This window comes from Suncus etruscus, chromosome 3 (genome assembly GCF_024139225.1).
Source record: "Suncus etruscus isolate mSunEtr1 chromosome 3, mSunEtr1.pri.cur, whole genome shotgun sequence".
Taxonomy (NCBI): domain Eukaryota; kingdom Metazoa; phylum Chordata; class Mammalia; order Eulipotyphla; family Soricidae; genus Suncus; species Suncus etruscus.
The window spans coordinates 145,117,465-145,135,850 of record NC_064850.1 but is presented as its reverse complement, the minus strand read 5'-3'; the positions used below and the strand labels follow the sequence as shown (position 1 = coordinate 145,135,850).

The 18,386-nt window shown below is 44.2% G+C and overlaps 1 non-coding gene across 1 annotated transcript; it reads right to left on the bottom strand.

Moving 5' to 3' along the window:
- Nucleotides 1–418: 418 nt before the first annotated feature.
- On the bottom strand, nt 419–605 carry LOC126005414 (U2 spliceosomal RNA). The gene has a single exon (XR_007494515.1). It is a non-coding gene; the product is annotated as a U2 spliceosomal RNA (small nuclear RNA).
- Between the last annotated feature and the right edge of the window lie 17,781 nt (nt 606–18,386).

The window sequence follows — 18,386 nt, the reverse complement described above, 5'->3', positions numbered from 1 at the left end:
TCCCCCGAGCCTGCCAGGAGTGATTTCTAAGTATAGAGTCAGGAGTAACCCCTGAGCACTGCTGGGTGTGACCCCAAAACAAAACAAAACAAAAAAGAATATACAAGTTAAGCAACCTTCCTGCTGTACTATCACTCCTGGCCCAAGAATCAAAGTCTTACCCTACTGAAAGATATGTATAATATTGTTGAGCAGATAAAAGGTGTGTGTGTGTGTGTGTGTGTGTGTGTGTGTGTGTGTATGAGTGTGTGTGTGTGTAAATCATTTTTGAACCTTATCATGAAGATGGCTAATGTTCCAATTTTTCACAGGATTGGCATTTGGCCAACCCATGGGGCAGTCCTACAGACCTCTTCGGAGATGCCTTGAATCAGGCACTAGGCCAAGCACTGGAAATACTTCTACTTATTTATTTGTGTGTGTGTGCACCGTTCCTGGAAGTACTACAATATCAAGTCAATGTGTGGAGTGGACAGAGCAACTATTCCAACTCCCGGCTCCAAAAATCCATTTAATATATTGTTCTTGGATAGAAGACATATCAGATATTAAACTGATAAGAACCGATATTGCACTTATTCTTAGCCAAAAGGCCAAGAAGAAATACTGGAAATGATATTTAATATGAGAAATAGAGAAAAAGTCTCTCACACAAGAGAAGGACCAAACTTCTCCAGGAGACAAAGACAGGAGATATTTAAAAAAATGATGGGGGGCCCGGAGAGATAGCACAGCGGTATTTGCTTTGCAAGCAGCCGATCCAGGACCTAAGGTGGTTGGTTCGAATCCCAGTGTCCCATATGGTCCCCCGTGCCTGCCAGGAGCAATTTCTGAGCAGACAGCCACGAGTAACCCCTGAGCACCGCCAGGTGTGGCCCAAAAAAAAAAAAAAAATGATGGGGCCGGAGACATAGCATGGAGGTAAGGCATTTGCCTTGCATGCAGAAGGACGGTGGTTCAAATCCTGACATCCCATATGGTCCCCTGTGCTTGCCAGAGGTGATTTCTGAGCATAGAGTCAGGAGTAATCCCTGAGCATTGTCGGGTGTGACCCCAAATCCAAAAAAAAAAAGATTGTTTAAAAAAAAATGATGGTTGGGGCCGTAGTGGTAGCACAGTGGTAGGGCATTTGCCTTGCATAAAACTGACCCAGGATGGATACTGGTTTGATCCCCAGCATCATGTATGGTCCCCTGAGCCAGGAGCAATTTCTTTTTTTTTTTTTTTTTTTTTTTGGTTTTTGGGCCACACCCGGCGTTGCTCAGGGGTTACTCCTGGCTGTCTGCTCAGAAACAGCTCCTGGCAGGCACGGGGGACCATATGGGACACCGGGATTCGAACCAACCACCTTTGGTTCTGGATCAGCTGCTTGCAAGGCAAACGCCATTGTGCTATCTCTCCGGGCCCGCAGGAGCAATTTCTGAGTGCAGAGCCAGGAATAACCCCTGAGCACTGCTGGGTATGGCCCCTCCCCCCAAAAAACAAACAAACAAAAAACAGTAGGTTTATAAGTTGTGTTTTAGCTTCTTTTGTGACTTTGTCTCTAGCATAACTTACACTTTACAAAACTGTTTATTCCATACTACAGCTCTACAGCATGTCCCCAAAAGATGTAAAACACAGCAAGTTTTCAAAGTGTGTTGGGTGATGGGCCATTGAAATCACTGTTAGTTGTTAAGACTGGTGTGCTGACCTGTTCACACAGCAGAGCGACACTGCCACTTGACTTGTGCACTAACACAGCTATGGCATTCATCTCCAGTATTGTTGATCTGTGTTGAGCCTCACTGAGCCTTCTCCTCCGCTTCAATTCCCACCCACTCTCCTGGTGAATCTCTGTAAACGTAAATCCACTTACATTTCTTTGTGGCCTTAATAAACTACCTTTTTCAGACCACAGTACGACAGAATCCATTTTTTTTTTTTTTTGGCTTTTTGGGCCACACCCGTTTGATGCTCAGGTATTACTCCTGGCTAAGCGCTCAGAAATTGCCCCTGGCTTGGGGGGACCATATGGGACTCCGGGATCGAACCGCGGTCCTTCCTTGGCTAGCGCCTGCAAGGCAGACACCTTATCTCTAGCGCCACCTTTCCGCCCCGATTTAATACAAAAGTTTGTATGATGTGGGGTTTCAAGTTATCTTAAAATAGCCTCTTTAGTTCTTTTCAAAAAGGTGGTTTTGAGGGCCCGGAGAGATAGCACAGCGTGTTTGCCTTGCAAGCAGCCAATCCAGGACCTAAGGTGGTTGGTTCGAATCCCGGTGTCCCATATGGTCCCCCGTGCCTGCCAGGAGCTGTTTCTGAGCAGACAGCCAGGAGTAACCCCTGAGCACCGCCGAGTGTGGCCCAAAAACCAAAAAAAAAAAAAAAAAAAAAAAGGTGGTTTTGGGGCTGGAGTGATGGCGCAGCACTGAAGTGTTTGCCTTGCACATTTCTGACCTAGAATGGACCTTGGTTCGATCCCCCAGCGTCCCATATGATCCCTCAAGCCAGGAGCGAGTTCTGAGCGCATAGCCAGGAGTAACCCCTGAGCATCACAGGGTGTGGCCCAAAATCCAAAAGCCAAAAGCCAAAAAAAAAAAAAAAAAACCGGTGGTTTTGAATCTATGAAATTTATGAGTAAGCTCTGTATGATTTCTTAAAACCTGAATGAGTCTGGCTGGGTAAATTATTCTTGGTGAGGGGTTCATTTGAGTTCTTTCACTATATCCTACTATACTGTCTTTGGGTCTCAAAGGTTTCCTTTGATAAATCTAATGTAAATCTTTTTTTTTTAAAGAAAGCATTTATTTATTTATTTATTTATTTATTTATTTATTTATTTATTTATGTTTTTGGGCCACACCCGGTGGCGCTCAGATGTTACACCTGGCTATCTGCTCAGAAATAGCTCCTGGCAGGCATGGGGGACCATATGGGACGCCGGGATTCAAACCAACCACCTTAGGTCTTGGGTCGGCTGTTTGCAAGGCAAACGCCGCTGCGGTCCGTAAATCTTTTTTTTTTTTTTTTTTTTTTGGTTTTTGGTTTTTGGGGCACACCTGGCGGTGCTCAGGGGTTACTCCTGGCTGTCTGCTCAGAAATAGCTCCTGGCAGGCACGGGGGACCATATGGGACACCGGGATTCGAACCAACCACCTTTGGTCCTGGATCGGCTGCTTGCAAGGCAAACGCCGTTGTGCTATCTCTTCGGGCCCCCTAATGTAAATCTTTTTTTTGTTTTTTTTTGGGCCACACCCGGCGGTGCTTCCTGGCTATCTGCTCAGAAATAGCTCCTGGCAGGCACAGGGGACCATATGGGACACCGGGATTTGAACCAACTACCTTTGGTCCTGGATCGGCTGCTTGCAAGGCAAACGCCACTGTGCTGTATCTCCGGGCCCTAATGTAAATCTTAAGGTTGCTCCTTTGCATGTGTGGTTTGTTTCCTAACCATATTGGTCCTAAGTAAGGTGTAATCTGGCAACAGCAGCTGTTCTCAATGTTGTGTGGAACCTGTGTGCCAAGCAGGACGGGAAGGTCAGACATACTGCAGCACTTCCATAGAACAGGAGGACACATGCAGAGGCGTAATGCCTCAAAGAGGATCTGTTTCCATGACCTGCAAATACATGGCAGGCATCTGTCAAATATTTGTAGCTACATAGAATTGATTTTTTTTCCCCTGGTGATACTGGCAACAAAAATATTTAGTAATAGGTTAGAAAGGGCTGAAAATTACAAGCATAGACAAGGAAGGGTTGAGGAGGTAACAGAGACGGGGGAATATGGCTAGCATATGATTTTAAATTCATTTCATTGATTTTGAGCACCATGAACTATTCAGGGACTATTCTTGGCTTGGTGTTCAGAAAACCAAGCAAGCAGTGCCTGCACTCAGCTTGTTGTGCTATCTCTCTTCCTCAGATGTTTGTCTCACAGTTGGAGTTTGCAGACCCTACACTCTCAAGAAATAATTGTACTTTTGTCCAAATATTTGAGAAAGCTTTCCTTTTTTTTTTTCCCCCTTTGGTTTTTGTGTCACACCCGGCAGCGCTCAGGGGTTACTCCTAGCTCTACGCTCAGAAATTGCTCCTGACAGGCTCGGTGGACCATATGGAGTGCTGGGATTCGAACCACTGTCCTTCTGCATGCAAGGCAAATGTCTTGCCTCCATGCTATTTCTCCAGTCCCCCTTTTGTTTTTTGAAGGCTTTATAGAAGTTAATTGCTAAAAAAAAAAAATAGAAGTTAATTGCTGACATGGTAAATACATTATTTAATATTGTTTCCGTTAATAAAATAGACTTCATGGTTCCTTGCCTTTTGATGATCCGTGAATATATTAAGGGACCATCTATGAATCACTTTGCTGATGATAAAGAAAATAATATTGAGTGAGTAAAATATAATCTTCCTTTCATGATGAGTGAAGTGAGATAGTTATACTCAGAGGAAGGTGGTGGGAGGTACCACATGCATTCCTTCCTCCTCTGCTGTGCACCTTTCTCTTGTGTTACAAATTCTCTAAGCTTCTGTCTCTTAACTATGGAAAGTGAAAGAACTGTCACATCTCTGGAAACCCTATTAGATTTGGCTTAAGACCAAATGAGCAATGTCATCACAAAAGCTAAGGACTTGCTTATACTACCAGGGCCAGGGAGAGAACTCAAGGGAATGAGTGCAGGTTTTGCGTGCAGGGGCCCGAGGTTTGATCCTGGCACCATATGGTTCCTATGCACTAAAGGGAGCAATCCCTGCACTGGGAATATCCATAGAGAATTGCTGCATGTGAGCCAACAATGAAGATGTTATCCAGTCACTTGGAATTCAAGTATCACATCAGCCTTCAGTGGTATCATTTGTAGGATTCTCAAAAGGAGGGAGTCAAACACTGAATTCTAATGAAATACAATTGGTGTTTTCTTTCCTCTTAGCAGCAGCCTGCTGAGAAGGAAGAAAATTCTGGGCAAGTCAAGGGGAGTAAACTTGAGACCAGGCAGACCTAGCTCTGAATCCAAGCTTCAGCACTTTGGGAGTTGAGTGACTTCAGTCTGTTCTTTAAGCTCTTGGAGAGTTAGCTGCCTTGGGGTGGTGCCTTAAGTATTGCAGAGAATGAGATGGTCAACAAGATGGTATTGCTATCAGTTGGCATCATAATTTAGGGGAAACAACAGGGTTTTTTGTTTTGTTTTGTTTTTGGGTCACATGCAGCAGTGCTCAGGAGTTACTCCTGGCTCTAAGCTCAGAAATCGTTCCTGGCAGGCTCGGGGGACCATATGGGACAACGGGATTCGAACCACCGACCTTCTGCATGCCAGGCAAACACCTTTACCTCCATGCTATCTCTCCAGCCCCGGGAAACAACAGTCTTAAAGACTGTTAGGTCAGTAGACATTGTTCCTCCTCTGAAGAAAATTGCAGACAGTGGCTATTCCCTTCTCTCTGATATGGTTGTGGATAGCAGGGGGTGGAAGAGCAATATATAGAGAAGTAGCGCCTGGACCTTTCTTTTGCATGGGAATGAGGTTTGGGCAATTTACCACCACAGTTTAAAATGCTCATCAGAAGGCCCTCTGAGAGGCCCTTCCTCAGCTTGGATGGCTGACCAGACTTGCCTGATAGTGAGGGTGATATTTTTCATGCTTAGTTACAACTTTTATTTGGCCCAAAGATGAATCTCTCTTCTGCTGTATTAAGTATATATATATATTTGAGCATTTACTTCCAAATATAAGCATTAAATACAGGCTTATAATAATAGTAATAAAATTTCTAATAAATAAAAAATAATAATATAATATTATTATATATTTTATATATTATAATATATATAATAAATAATAAATATATATTGTTATATTTATATAAAATAAAAAATAATAAATAATAATAAAATAGTGATTAAATTTTTTACCTGGAAAACTCACCAAGAGATATTTTAAAACAAGTTTAGGGACCGGCAAGGTGGCGCTAGAGGTAAGGTGTCTGCCTTGCAGGTGCTAGCCAAGGAAGGACCACAGTTCGATCCCCTGGCGTCCCATATGGTCCTCCCAAGCCAGGGGCAATTTCTGAGTGCTTAGCCAGGAGTAACCCCTGAGCATTAAATGGGTGTGACCCCCCCCCAAAAAAAAGAAACAATTTTAATGCTCATGGTCTTCAAAAGACCTTGTAGCTTTAAACAGACTACTCTGTCACATGAAAGGAATGTTTTCTTTGAGACATCTCTAAGGGACTTGGAGTGACGTGTTAACTAATTTTTACCTCAGTATAACATCCAAAGTTTTATTGCTCCTTCTAAAAACTGTTTCTTAGTCAGACTTTAGAAAGTTAGTTATCAAAAGAAGGAAGGAAGGAAGGAAGGAAGGAAGGAAGGAAGGAAGGAAGGAAGGAAGGAAGGAAGGAAGGAAGGAAGGAAGGAAGGAAGGAAGGAAGGAAGGTTGGTTATCTGTGATAGCTCCTAAAGCAAAAAACTTGTTCCCTCAGGTAAAAAGTAAATTTGATAAGAGAACCTGGCTTCTTGCTAAATCCTTTAATGTATATCAGAATTGACACCAAGGGCCTGGCTAGAGAGGAACTACTTTGAGATGTTAAAATTTACCCTCTTTTCATTCTCTGGGCTCTTAATTGAAATGTATTTATTCATAAGGTCTGCAAACCACCTAGAGGTATGTGAATTGTTTTGAAGATCAAACAAAGTATACTGATAAAGCTTCTGTTAACAAGAGAGATATGTTGTACTTAGCAAAGAAACTAAAGTGAGTATTCTTTTCATACCATAAACTGTGATTGACAAAAATCCTCTATATATATACCCCTCATATTTAATAAGCCAGAACAATAAACCAGGATATTATAATCCACCATTCGTGCACCCACTTTCCTGAGAGAATTCTGAGAAATTCTCTAATGTGTATGGACTGACTAGGTTAGCCAGGCAGTGCTCAAGACTTTGTGCTCAAAGATCACTCCAGGCAGGACTGAGGACCATATGGAGTATTGGGGAATGAATCCAGTCAGTTCTGTATAAAGCAAGATAGTACCCCTGGACTATCTCTTCAACCTTAGGAAATGGAACTCTTAAACCACTGTAAAGATCCAAGACTAGCCTTAAACAGGGTACAGATGTGTGTGGGCCCCTGTGATAGGTACCTGAGAGTTGGCTTATAGATTTGCATTAGTTTTGAATCCTGTTCTCTGTCTTAATGCCAGTACTCAGTAAAGAAACAGATTCTCAGCATTTGAGTGACTTTCTCATTTGAAATGGTGATAGTGGCGTATTGTTTTTCACAGTAAAACCTGAGTGGGAGTGGAGCAACTCTTGCCTCCCCATTGATGATTAGACTGGGGCAGGCAGTGGCCTCAGCTAAAGGTCCCATCAGATATTTGCCACATGGCTCAAGCTCTGAGCATGGAGGGAAAGTGGGACAGCTAAACCAGTGAGGGGTCAGAGGTCAGTCAGTCTGTACAGGCCATGTTCCTTTTGGATTGTCCCATCAGAAAGGTTGAATGATCCTCACTCCAAGGGAGAGAAAACAGCCCTGGTCAGGCTACTAACAGTGGGTACAGGGTTGGTTCTGGAAAGCTCAGCCTCGACCTTTGCCAGTGAAGCTGCCTCCATATTACAGTCAACAGTAAACTGGGGAGTAGCAGCAGAGGGTCTGTAGGATCCTCCATGCTTCAATTTATCCTGGGTGCTTGTCACCCCAGTCCTCAGTGTGAATTGGAATGGGGAGCCTTGGTTTTGAGGAAGGGAAAGAACAGAGAGTGAGTCAGGGATCAGAGTGTGAAATTTGAGGATTTCATCGTGAGTCAGCACTGAGAAGGCCTCAGTGTAAGCGGATGCTTATAATCCACTTGGGCAATTGACTCTGGTCTTCCATGCCCCCACCCCACTGCCAGGATCCCCAGACAGTGTTGTCCTGCATAGATTTCAGGACATCAACGATGTCATGACTGAGGAGGAAGCTTATGGTGAGTCATGCTTGGGTCTGTGATCTAAAGCTCTGTGGTCTAAAGTGATGACGCCTTTGATCTTTTCCAGAAATACTGCTGAAAGGGAATTTGGTAGAAATGAAAGAGGTGGGTGGTGCCGAGATTTCCTTCACTACGTTTGCTATTATTGTCCACTTTTGAGACTCCCTGTTTCTCGAGACTTAGATTCTTCTTCCAATTATAGCAACCAGGCCTGGTCCTGTCCAAATGAAGACGTTGTGTGGGTCTGATTTCACTTGAGCTCAAAGGCAGTTTCTTTTTTTTTTTTTTTTTTTTTTTTTTTTTTTTTTTGTGGTTTTTGGGTCACACCCGGCAGTGCTCAGGGGTTATTCCTGGCTCCAGGCTCAGAAATTGCTCCTGGCAGGCACGGGGGACCATGTGGGACGCCGGGATTCGAACCAATGATCTCCTGCATGAAAGGCAAACACCTTACCTCCATGCTATCTCTCCGGCCCCAAAGGCAGTTTCGATTTAGGTTAGCTTCAGGATAAAGGAAGGTTTCACCCCACCCTGAGTTGGCCAGTCAGAGAATTTGCAGTCATGACTGTGGCCAAATATAGGACCAGGGGCCACTGCATGAGAGGGGCGGGGTCCACGGTCCAGGGGCGATTTCTGAGCACATAGCCAGGAATAACCCCTGAGCGTCAAACGGGTGTGGCCCAAAAACCAAACCAAAACAAAACAAAACAAACTTTTGTATAAAATCAGAGCCGGAGGGATAGCACAGCAATAGGAAGTTTGCCTTGCTAGCTGCTGACCCAGAACCTACGGTGGTTCAAACCCCGTCATCCCATGTCTCCCGTACCTGCCTGGAGCGATCTCTGAGCACGGAGCCAGGAGTAATCACTGAGCGCCGCCGATGTGGCCCCCAAACCAAAAAATAAAAATAATAAATAAAAAAATAGGGGACCAGAGCCATAGCACAGTGCATTTGCCTAGCATGCGGCCAACACAGGATGAACCCCAGTTCAAATCCTAGCAACCCATATGCCCCTCGCCCCCATGCTGCCAGGAGCGACTTCTGAGCTCAGAGCCAGGAGTAACTCCTGGACACCGCTGAGTGTGACCCAAAAACCAAAAAATAAAATAAAATAAAAATGCGGGGAGGGGGGAGATGGGAGACATTGGTGATGGGAATGTTGCACTGGTGAAGGGTGATGTTCTTTTTATGACTGAAACCCAACTACAATCACGTTTGTAATCATGGTGCTTAAATAAAGATATTATTATTATTATTTTATGTATTTATTTATTTATTTATTTTTGGTTTTTGGGCCACACCCGGCGGTGCTCAGGGGTTACTCCTGACTGTCTGCTCAGAAATAGCTCCTGGCAGGCACGGGGGACCATATGGGACACCGGGATTCGAACCAACCACCTTTGGTCCTGGATCGGCGTTTGCCTTGCAAGCAGCCGATCTAGGCTGTGCTATTTCTCCGGGCCCAAGATATTATATCTTTTTAAAAAAGAAAAACAAATAAAAAATAATCTCAATGTCAATGGACTAAAAGCACCAATTAATAGCTACACAGTAGCAGGGTGATTATAAAATTGTAGTTTTTGATGTAAGATTGTCATTTTAAATTTTTCATTTCTTATGGGGAACCCTCATTTTGATCTATTCTGTACATTAGAAAAACCACAGTAACCCTTCCTTTCTCCTGATGAAGTGACGAAATGAACCCCTCACCAAGAATAATTTACCCAGCCAGACTCATTCAGGTTTTAAGAAAGCATACAGAGCTTACTCATAAATTTCATAGATTCAAAACCACTGGGGTTTTTTTTTTTTTTTTTTTTTTTTTTTGGTATTTTTTGGGTCACACCCAGCAGTGGTCAGGGGTTACTCCTAGTTCCATACTCAGAAATTGCTCCTGTCAGGCACGGGGGACCATATGGGACGCTGGGATTCGAACCGATGACCTTCTGCATGCAAGGCAAACACCTTACCTCCATGATATCCCTCTGGCTTCTCTCTTTCTTTCTTTCTTTCTTTCTTTCTTTCTTTCTTTCTTTCTTTCTTTCTTTCTTTCTTTCTTTCTTTCTTTCTCTCTCTCTCTCTCTCTCTTTCTTTCTTTCTTTCTTTCTTTCTTTCTTTCTTTCTTTCTTTCTTTCTTTCTTTCTCTTTCTTCCTTCCTTCCTTCTTCCTTTCTTCCTTCCTTCCTTCCTTCTCTCTTTCCTTTTTATTGAGGAGTCATACCCTACAGTGCTGAGGGGTTACTCCAGGCTCTGCACTCAGAAATTCTTCTGACAGGCTTGGGGGACCATATGGGATGACAGGGATTAAGTCAGGGTCAGCCATGTGCAAGGCAAATGCCCTACCCACTGAACTATTGCTTCAGCCCCCAAGAAGGCTTTTTCTTTTACTACAGAAAAGCAAATGCTGACCTGTGGCTACCCTATGTACACCATGTCTTGTGCCTGGCTGGGATACTCAGATAACACTAACATTAGAGCCCCCCGGGAAGACAGCTTTTTTATTCCTAGCTTTCTGGAAAATATTCTAATACTGTCAGATTAGTCTCTTAGAACTGTTTTGGATCTGAGGCCTCATTCCTAAAGTAGTTACCCACCAGTTAACAATTTGGCTATTTTCACTGTGGACCCAGCATTCTGTGGCCTCGTGTATTCGAATATCTTTAGGTGTTGGAAAGTGACAACCTGGGATGAATTTCCAGGCAGAGAAAGAAATGTGATTGTTCTTGCCACCTAGCCACGCTGGAGTTTTTCTCCTCTGCAGGAAAGGGGACCCGATCCCTGTCTCCAAGGGTAGTTTTAAGGATTGAGATAAGAGCTGTGCATTGTGCAGTGCTCATGGCATTGTGTGGCATGCAACCGGGGCTCAGCTGGTTCTCTTTCTCATCATTCCGTCTCCCCTACAGAGATACAGAATTACCTTCTGCTTGTTATTTTTCCATCCATTAGTTCTGTGGCTGCTGTGGAATAGCCCAGCTTGAAACAGGCCTACGCATCTCTATTCCCCTGCTGGGGATGTTGGGACAAGGAAAGAAACGGTTCCCATAGAGATGAGGGAAGAAAGCCACCCTCCAAGAAGGAGTTCCATTCTTTTGGCTAAGCTGCATCTGCTCTTAATTTCAACAATACATGATTATTGTTCTGGTTCCTCCTACAACCACGGTTTGTGAAATCAGTTCAGAGACAACTGAGATGCTTGGAAGGCCCAGAGGAACATCTCAAACGTGGGGATTGCTTATGTTCACTTCCCACAACTCTGTACTGAAGAATGGCTGGACCAGGTTACTTCTTTAATTTGATAATGAACTCAATTCTCCTGGTTGGTAGCACAAGAGGCTCAAAGGAGCCAGGAACAAAAGGCACTCAAGAGCACAGGATTCGTGAAGGACCATCTGCTTCATAGGAAAATATGTGGGAGAGGACACAGTCTAGGCCAGGCTCTGTCTAGAAAGGAGAGGTGAGTTGTTTTTTTTTTTTTTTTTTTTTTTGAGAGGTGAGTTTTATGAGAATATGAGAGGTGACTGGTTTCAAGCACCAGCCTGAACTGAGAATCCATGTGTTAGTGCCAAGCAAAAGACTTATTTAGCTTCCCCGTGGCTGCCCTAAAGGCGGGAGCCTCACTTTGTTAGAAGACATTCTGTTATTTGAGGGATCTGTGTTAGAGCTCCCATGGCCAAGCCCTTTCTTTCCTTGGAACTTAAGGACATGAGTCCAGTTCTCTGGTTTTTGACAGCTTGTCAATTGCTCTTCCAGGAAGTCAGTGTTTTTTTCATTTTTGCTGACTGTGACCCCTTTGATCTTGATTCCTTCCCATAACCCCCTCCTGCCTGTTACTCCCCATCTCATAACATTGCCCCCCACTACATTTAATGTGATTTCCACTTGTGGACCCTTGGAATATCCTGGGAACTCACAAAGGGCCATCTGATTCCCATTTGAGAAATACTGCTCTGGCCTCCCCAAACCCACCCCAGTTTTGCTGTGACCAAGTGTGCATTGTAAATTCCCCTTGGCTAGGCATGTGCATGCTGTAGTCTGAGGTGCTGAGTTCTCTTATTAATCCCTCAGTCAGAGGGAGGACTGGGACTAAGAACTTGAAGGAGGCAACATGAGGCAATAAAAGAGGCTTGGGCTGTGGTGGATTTGGAACCAGATCATTTTTTTGTTTTTGTTTGTTTGTTTTTTTGGTCGCACCCAGCAGGCTTAGGGGTGATTCCTGGCTCTATGCTCAGAAATCACTCCTGGAAGGCTCGGGGGACCATATGGAATGCTGGTTTTTGAACCACCGTCCTTCTGTATGCAAGGCAAATGCTCTACCGCCATGCTATCTCTCCAGCCCCTGGAACCAGATCTTGCCTTTTCTCATTCCTTGCAAGTACTTGCTGAGTGGTCATGGCCACATATATCCTTCGCTCTGAATCTCATGTCCTTTTTCTAAACAAAAATGATAAGAAATCATGTTCTCCTCCTCACATTTGTAATCATGGTGCTTAAATATATTATTATTTTATTTATTTATTTTTGGTTTTTGAGCCACACCTGAGCGGTGCTCAGGGGTTACTCCTGGCTGTCTGCTCAGAAATAGCTCCTGGCAGGCACGGGGGACCATATGGGACACCGGGATTTGAACCAACCACCTTAGATCCTGGATCGGTAAGGACCAGCACAGTTAGGATGCAGCACATATGACTGCAGACAAAGACTTGTACTCTGGTGAGCCTGGAGATGAGGAGAAACTTCTCCCAACACAGAAAGTCTGTTATCCCTAGGTTCCACTAGCCCAGGGTCCCACCTGAACCAGAGGTCTTTTCTTCGGTTTAGAATTTATTGAATCTTCCTGAATTACCAAGTTATTCATGACTGAGTTATAGGGGTACAATATTCCAACACCAATCCATTTCTAGCATCCATTTCTCTCCACTAGTGTCTTAGGTTTCCCTGTCACCCCATGGCCTGCCTCTTTGTGGGGCACTTACTTTATCTATTTTCCTTTTAGGAACTGTGGTTTACAATACTGTTACTGATGGGATATCATGTGTATCGTTTTGAATCCTTTCAGCACCCAGTCCTCACCCAGAATGACTATTGCCCACTGTCATTTCCCTGACATGTCCACTCTGCTTCAACAGTGAAAAAATTTCTCCTAAGGATCAATTCTCATGCCCTTTGTATTTATTGTCTTTGCAAATTAATTATTCCCCTACTATGTTCCATTATATTCCACAGATGAGTGATATCATTCTATGTTTGTCCATTTTTCTGCCAGTCTTTTCCTAAGAAGTGTCAGCAGTGCAGCATGATAAAAAAAAAAAGAAGGCAGCAGAAACCTTGGTGTGAAATATGTATGGCATTTTTATTCTTATTTTATCCACACCCGGTGGTACTCAGGGGATACTCCTGGCTGGCTGCTCAGGATTAGCTCCTGGCAGGCACAGGGGACCATAGGGGACACCGGGATTCAAACCAACCACATTTGGTCCTGGATCGGCTGCTTGCAAGGCAAACGCGCTGTGCTATCTCTCTGGGCCCCATATGGCATTTTTTTTTTTTTTTTTTGGTTTTTGGGCCACACCCGGTAACACTCAGGGGTTACTCCTGGCTATGCGCTCAGAAGTTGCTCCTGGCTTGGGGGACCATATGGGACGCCGGGGGATCGAACTGTGGTCCGTCCAAGGCTAGCGCAGGCAAGGCAGGCACCTTATCTCTTGCGCCACCGCCTGGCCCCCCATATGGCATTTTTATAAGCAGGGCTTTAGTTGGTTCCCTCAGGCTTTGTCCAGAGACGTAATCTTTTTTATGTTTTGGGGAAGTACCTGGAGTATTGTTACTGATCCTATCCTAATCAATTATTGTACCCCACCCTAGGGTGTGACCTGGTGATAGTATATTGGATTATTCCTTACTTGATATTCTGCTCCCACCCTAGGGTGGTACCTGATCCTTGTCAATAAAATCCAGGGTCTGAGGAAGGTTGGAGCTCATTCTTTGGTCTTCTTCCACGGAGCTGCACTCCATCTTAGGAGCAGAAAGCTTTTGTGGTTTGAATTCCTGGGTTAAAAAAAAAGCACTGGACTTCCTGAACCCATTCTTTTTTTTTTTTTTTTTTTTTTTTTTTTGGTTTTTGGGCCACACCCGGTAACGCTCAGGGGTTACTCCTGGCTATGCGCTCAGAAGTCGCTCCTGGCTTGGGGGACCATATGGGACGCCGGGGGATCGGGGGATCGAACCGCGGTCCGTCTCCTAGGCTAGCGCAGATAAGGCAGGCACCTTACCTCCAGCGCCACCGCCCGGCCCCTGAACCCATTCTTATACCTTTTCACTGTGTGAATTATTATCTGCGATTCTGCGGATCTCTACAACTGGAGCTGTTCCCCCTCCTGATCTAATCAGACAGGGGAATGGGAAATGCCTTTGTTGTCTGGGAGCTCAGTGGGAATCAAAACTTAACCAATCTCCTAGAGAATGTGACACTTCACTGGAGGTCCTCAGAGGCTATTCTGACTCTGTGCTTAGGAATGACTCCTGGCAGTGCTGGGGGCACGGGAGGGGGAGAATGTCATAAAGGGGATGAAACTGGTGTTGGCTGCATAGCAAGGCTAGTGCCTAACCTGCTGAGCTGTACCTCCACCTCTCTAGAGAGAATTCCACAGCAAGTGGTGAGCTGGAGATAACCTGCTGACCCCACTCCCAGTGTCACACTCAGGCAACCTTGCTCAGGAGAGCACTTAAACCCCAGTTGAGGGCAGTGGGCTAAAATGTAGAGCCCTGGTCTGAAGAAAAGTTGGGCTTCCGGGCCTGGAGATAGCACAGCGGTGTTTGCCTTGCAAGCAGCTGATCCAGGACCAAAGGTGGTTGGTTCAAATCCCGGTGTCCCGTGCCTGCCAGCAGACAGCCAGGAGTAACCCGTGAGCAACGCCGGGTGTGGCCCCAAAACAAAACAAAACAAAACAAAATGTTGGGCTTTAATACAAAGAAGTGCCTTGCAGGTGGCCAAATGTGATGTAGAAGACCCCATTTTTCCTTTTTTTTTTTTTGGTTTTCGGGTAACACCTGGCGGTGCTCAGGGGTTACTCCTGGCTGTCTGCTCAGAAATAGCTCCTGGCAGGCTCGGGGGACCATATGGGACACCGGGATTCGAACCAACCACCTTTGGTCCTGGATCGGCTGCTTGCAAGACAAACGCCACTGTGCTATCTCTCCGGGCCCCATTTTTCCTTATTTATGTGACCAAGTCATCCTCTCTAGAGCATTTCTCTCTTTTAAGCCCTTATGCCACGGGTCTCCATGGCCCACCTCTCCCCATTGGAGTTAGGGAGAAGCCTTCTGGTAAAGAGCGATGAGAGAGGCACTTTATTAACCACACTCTGTATATCCAGCATGTAATGGGGCTGCACTGTCGTGTCTCCTTCCCAGCCTCATTCTCCTCTGCAAGTCTGACTGTGCTTTCATCTTTCATCCTTGATTTCTGTTTATGGCACAGTCAAGACTGAGTTAATATTACTGAGACTCTTCAGTTCCTTCACTTCAGACCAGCAGGTAATTTAGTCATCGTCCTGACGATACTAAGAACAGGGAGGCTGTGTGCAGGATAATTTTCAAATGATCTGTTTGGGAAAGAGCAATACTGCCTTTATAAAAGAATGTGATCTGCGAATTATTCAAAGCGATGGTCACTTCTGTAGAAAATCCTGGTGTCTGAAGTCAGGGCTCAGGTCTAAACTATCATACAATGTTTATCTTACAGATTTAAGGTAAAGGTTGTTGTTGTTATCCAGGATGACATCTGCAGATGTTGCCTCATCAGAAACATGAGTAGATCTGAGAAGACTTTGGTAATTGTCCTCTTCTACCATTCAGAAAGCTTGGTTCAGAGTATGATTTATTTTCTAGCATGGGGTAATACAATTAGGAATTCTAAAACTTAATGAAAAAAGAAGTTGTTTTATAATCTTTTTTTTTTTTTTTTTTTTTTGGTTTTGGGGCCACACCCGGTGGTGCTCAGGGGTTACTCCTGGCTGTCGGCTCAGAAATAGCTCCTGGCAGGCACGGGAGACCATATGGGACACCGGGATTCGAACCAACCATCTTGGGTCCTGGATCGGCTGTTTGCAAGGCAAACACGGCTGTGCTATCTCTCCGGCCCGAGTCTGATTGTTTTAAAATTTTTCTGTAACAGAGGGCAGAGTGATAGTACAGCAGATGGGGCATTTGTTTTGTATATGCTTTTGCACACGGTCAACTAACCAGCACCACTGGTTGTAGTCCAAAAACAAAATTTTTCATTCCAAGTAAATAATTAAAATCAGATCAGACTGTTATATTTTGCTAGCAAGAATGCCCCTGAACAAACAGCCCTCTCATTGGAGCCTCGTGGTGTTAATCATTTATTTTCCCTTGTCTTGTTTGGTCTTTAGGCCATGACCAGAGGTGTGCAGGGCTCACTTCTGACTGTTTGAGATTACTCCTGACTCTGCACTCAGGGATGATTCAAGGCAGCGCTCAGAGGACCATAATGGGTACTGGGGATCAAACCTGGGTTAGTGGAGTGCAAGGCAACTTCCCTATTCACTGGACAACAGTTTCTATCTCCTCCTTACTTTTTCTTTTGGAAATTAACTGGGCAAGTCTTAGGGAGCCATTATTGAAATAAAATAGGCAGTCTTGGCTGAGGAAAAAAGCAAGGATAGGTCTTACCTAATTATGTACTTTTATAAAGAATTTCTTGGACCCGGAGAGATAGCACAGCGGTGTTTGCCTTGCAAGCAGCCGATCCAGGATCAAAGGTGGTTGATTCGAATCCCGGTGTCCCATATGGTCCCCCGTGCCTGCCAGGAGCTATTTCTGAGCAGACAGCCAGGAGTAACTCCTGAGAACCAGCGGGTGTGGCCCAAAAACAAAACAAAACAAAAAAAGAATTTCTTGTTATATGTAAAAATCTTTGTAAAAGAAAACTGCAATGCTTTTTTAATAAGACTTTTAGAGGCATGTTAAAAATTTGAATGCTTGGGACCAAAGAGATAGCATGGAGGTAGGGTGTTTGCCTTGCATGCAGATGGACAATGGTTTCAATCCAGACTTCCCATAGGTCCCCCAAGCCTGTCAAGAGCGTTTTCTGAGCATAGAGCCAGGAGTATGACCCAAAACAAAAACAAAAACAAAAGTTGGAATGCTTGACCAAGGACCAGAAGAGTCTTTATTTATACATAACTGATGCTATTCTTCTTTTGTGAGGTTATCCTCAGCCATAAATTTATGATAAAAATGGACTCTGTATTGTTCTCAAGTTTTCAGTCTTCCATAAGAAAATCATCACCACTTAACACATTCAGCTCTGTGCCTGCCTTTTGTTTTTGTTTTGGAGCCAAACCCAGCAGTGCTTGGGGTTTACTCCTGGCTGTGCTCAGGTCTGTTTTTCGCTTCTGCATATCCATCATTTCCTCTAGGTACACTCACTGCCCAAAGATAGCAGTCCTTTCTTGGACTAAAAGGCCTGAACTTAAACTTAACGTTTACTTGACTTATTCTCAGACATATAACTCAATTTCTCTGCATGCTGCTTATAAAATGAAGTAATGTGAACTGCCTCAGAAGTGTTATATAAATATAAAATCAGACAAATACATAAAATGCTTAATGAAATTGGTGCTTAATAAATGGTAGCATTTGGATTATTAGACCACACTCACAGTAGGCAAATTAATAAAATGATCATTGAACACATTTCATATCAACTATGCATGATTTATATTTTATTTAAATACCCCCTTGTTGGGGGTTAGGATTGATTCCCCAATAAAGCAGTGCTCTGGGGACCATATGTGGTGTCAGGAATTGAGCAAGGCTCTGAGCAGACCTCTCCTTGTAGATGCTGGATTTTAACCAGCACTGGGATGGATGTTCCTGAGGTAGTGGAGTGCCTGAGTTCAAGCCACTGTGAACTGTGACTGAAGATCTAACTCCCACCCTGACCCCGACATTCTGGGACATTTACAAGGTCGGAAAACTACCACTGCCGCTGTTGCAACCATCTCCTTCTGTTTTTTTTTTTTCTCTCTATAAACCAGTGCTTCTCAAATAGTGGGGCTCACCCCCCCGGGGGGGGGGCACGTTTGACCCGAAAAGGGGGGCGTGTTTGACTTCGGCAAATACTGTCATAACAAACAGAACCCCATGTTTATGTCTCTAAAGCTGAAAGTTGCTGTGTCCTGCTTCAAACCCTGCTTCGAAAAGCTATGCAATGCAAAACGTACTCATTGTAGCCATTAATACAGACATCATCTCTGATTAAAAAATCAGCTCAACTTATTTTATATATTTTTGTTTTGCAGGTTAAAGGTTTTGCTGAGAAAAACATTTTCTTCTTCCTAGGGGGGCATGACAGAAAATAATTGAGAAGCACACATTGATAAACACACATACATACAGATGTGCATTTGT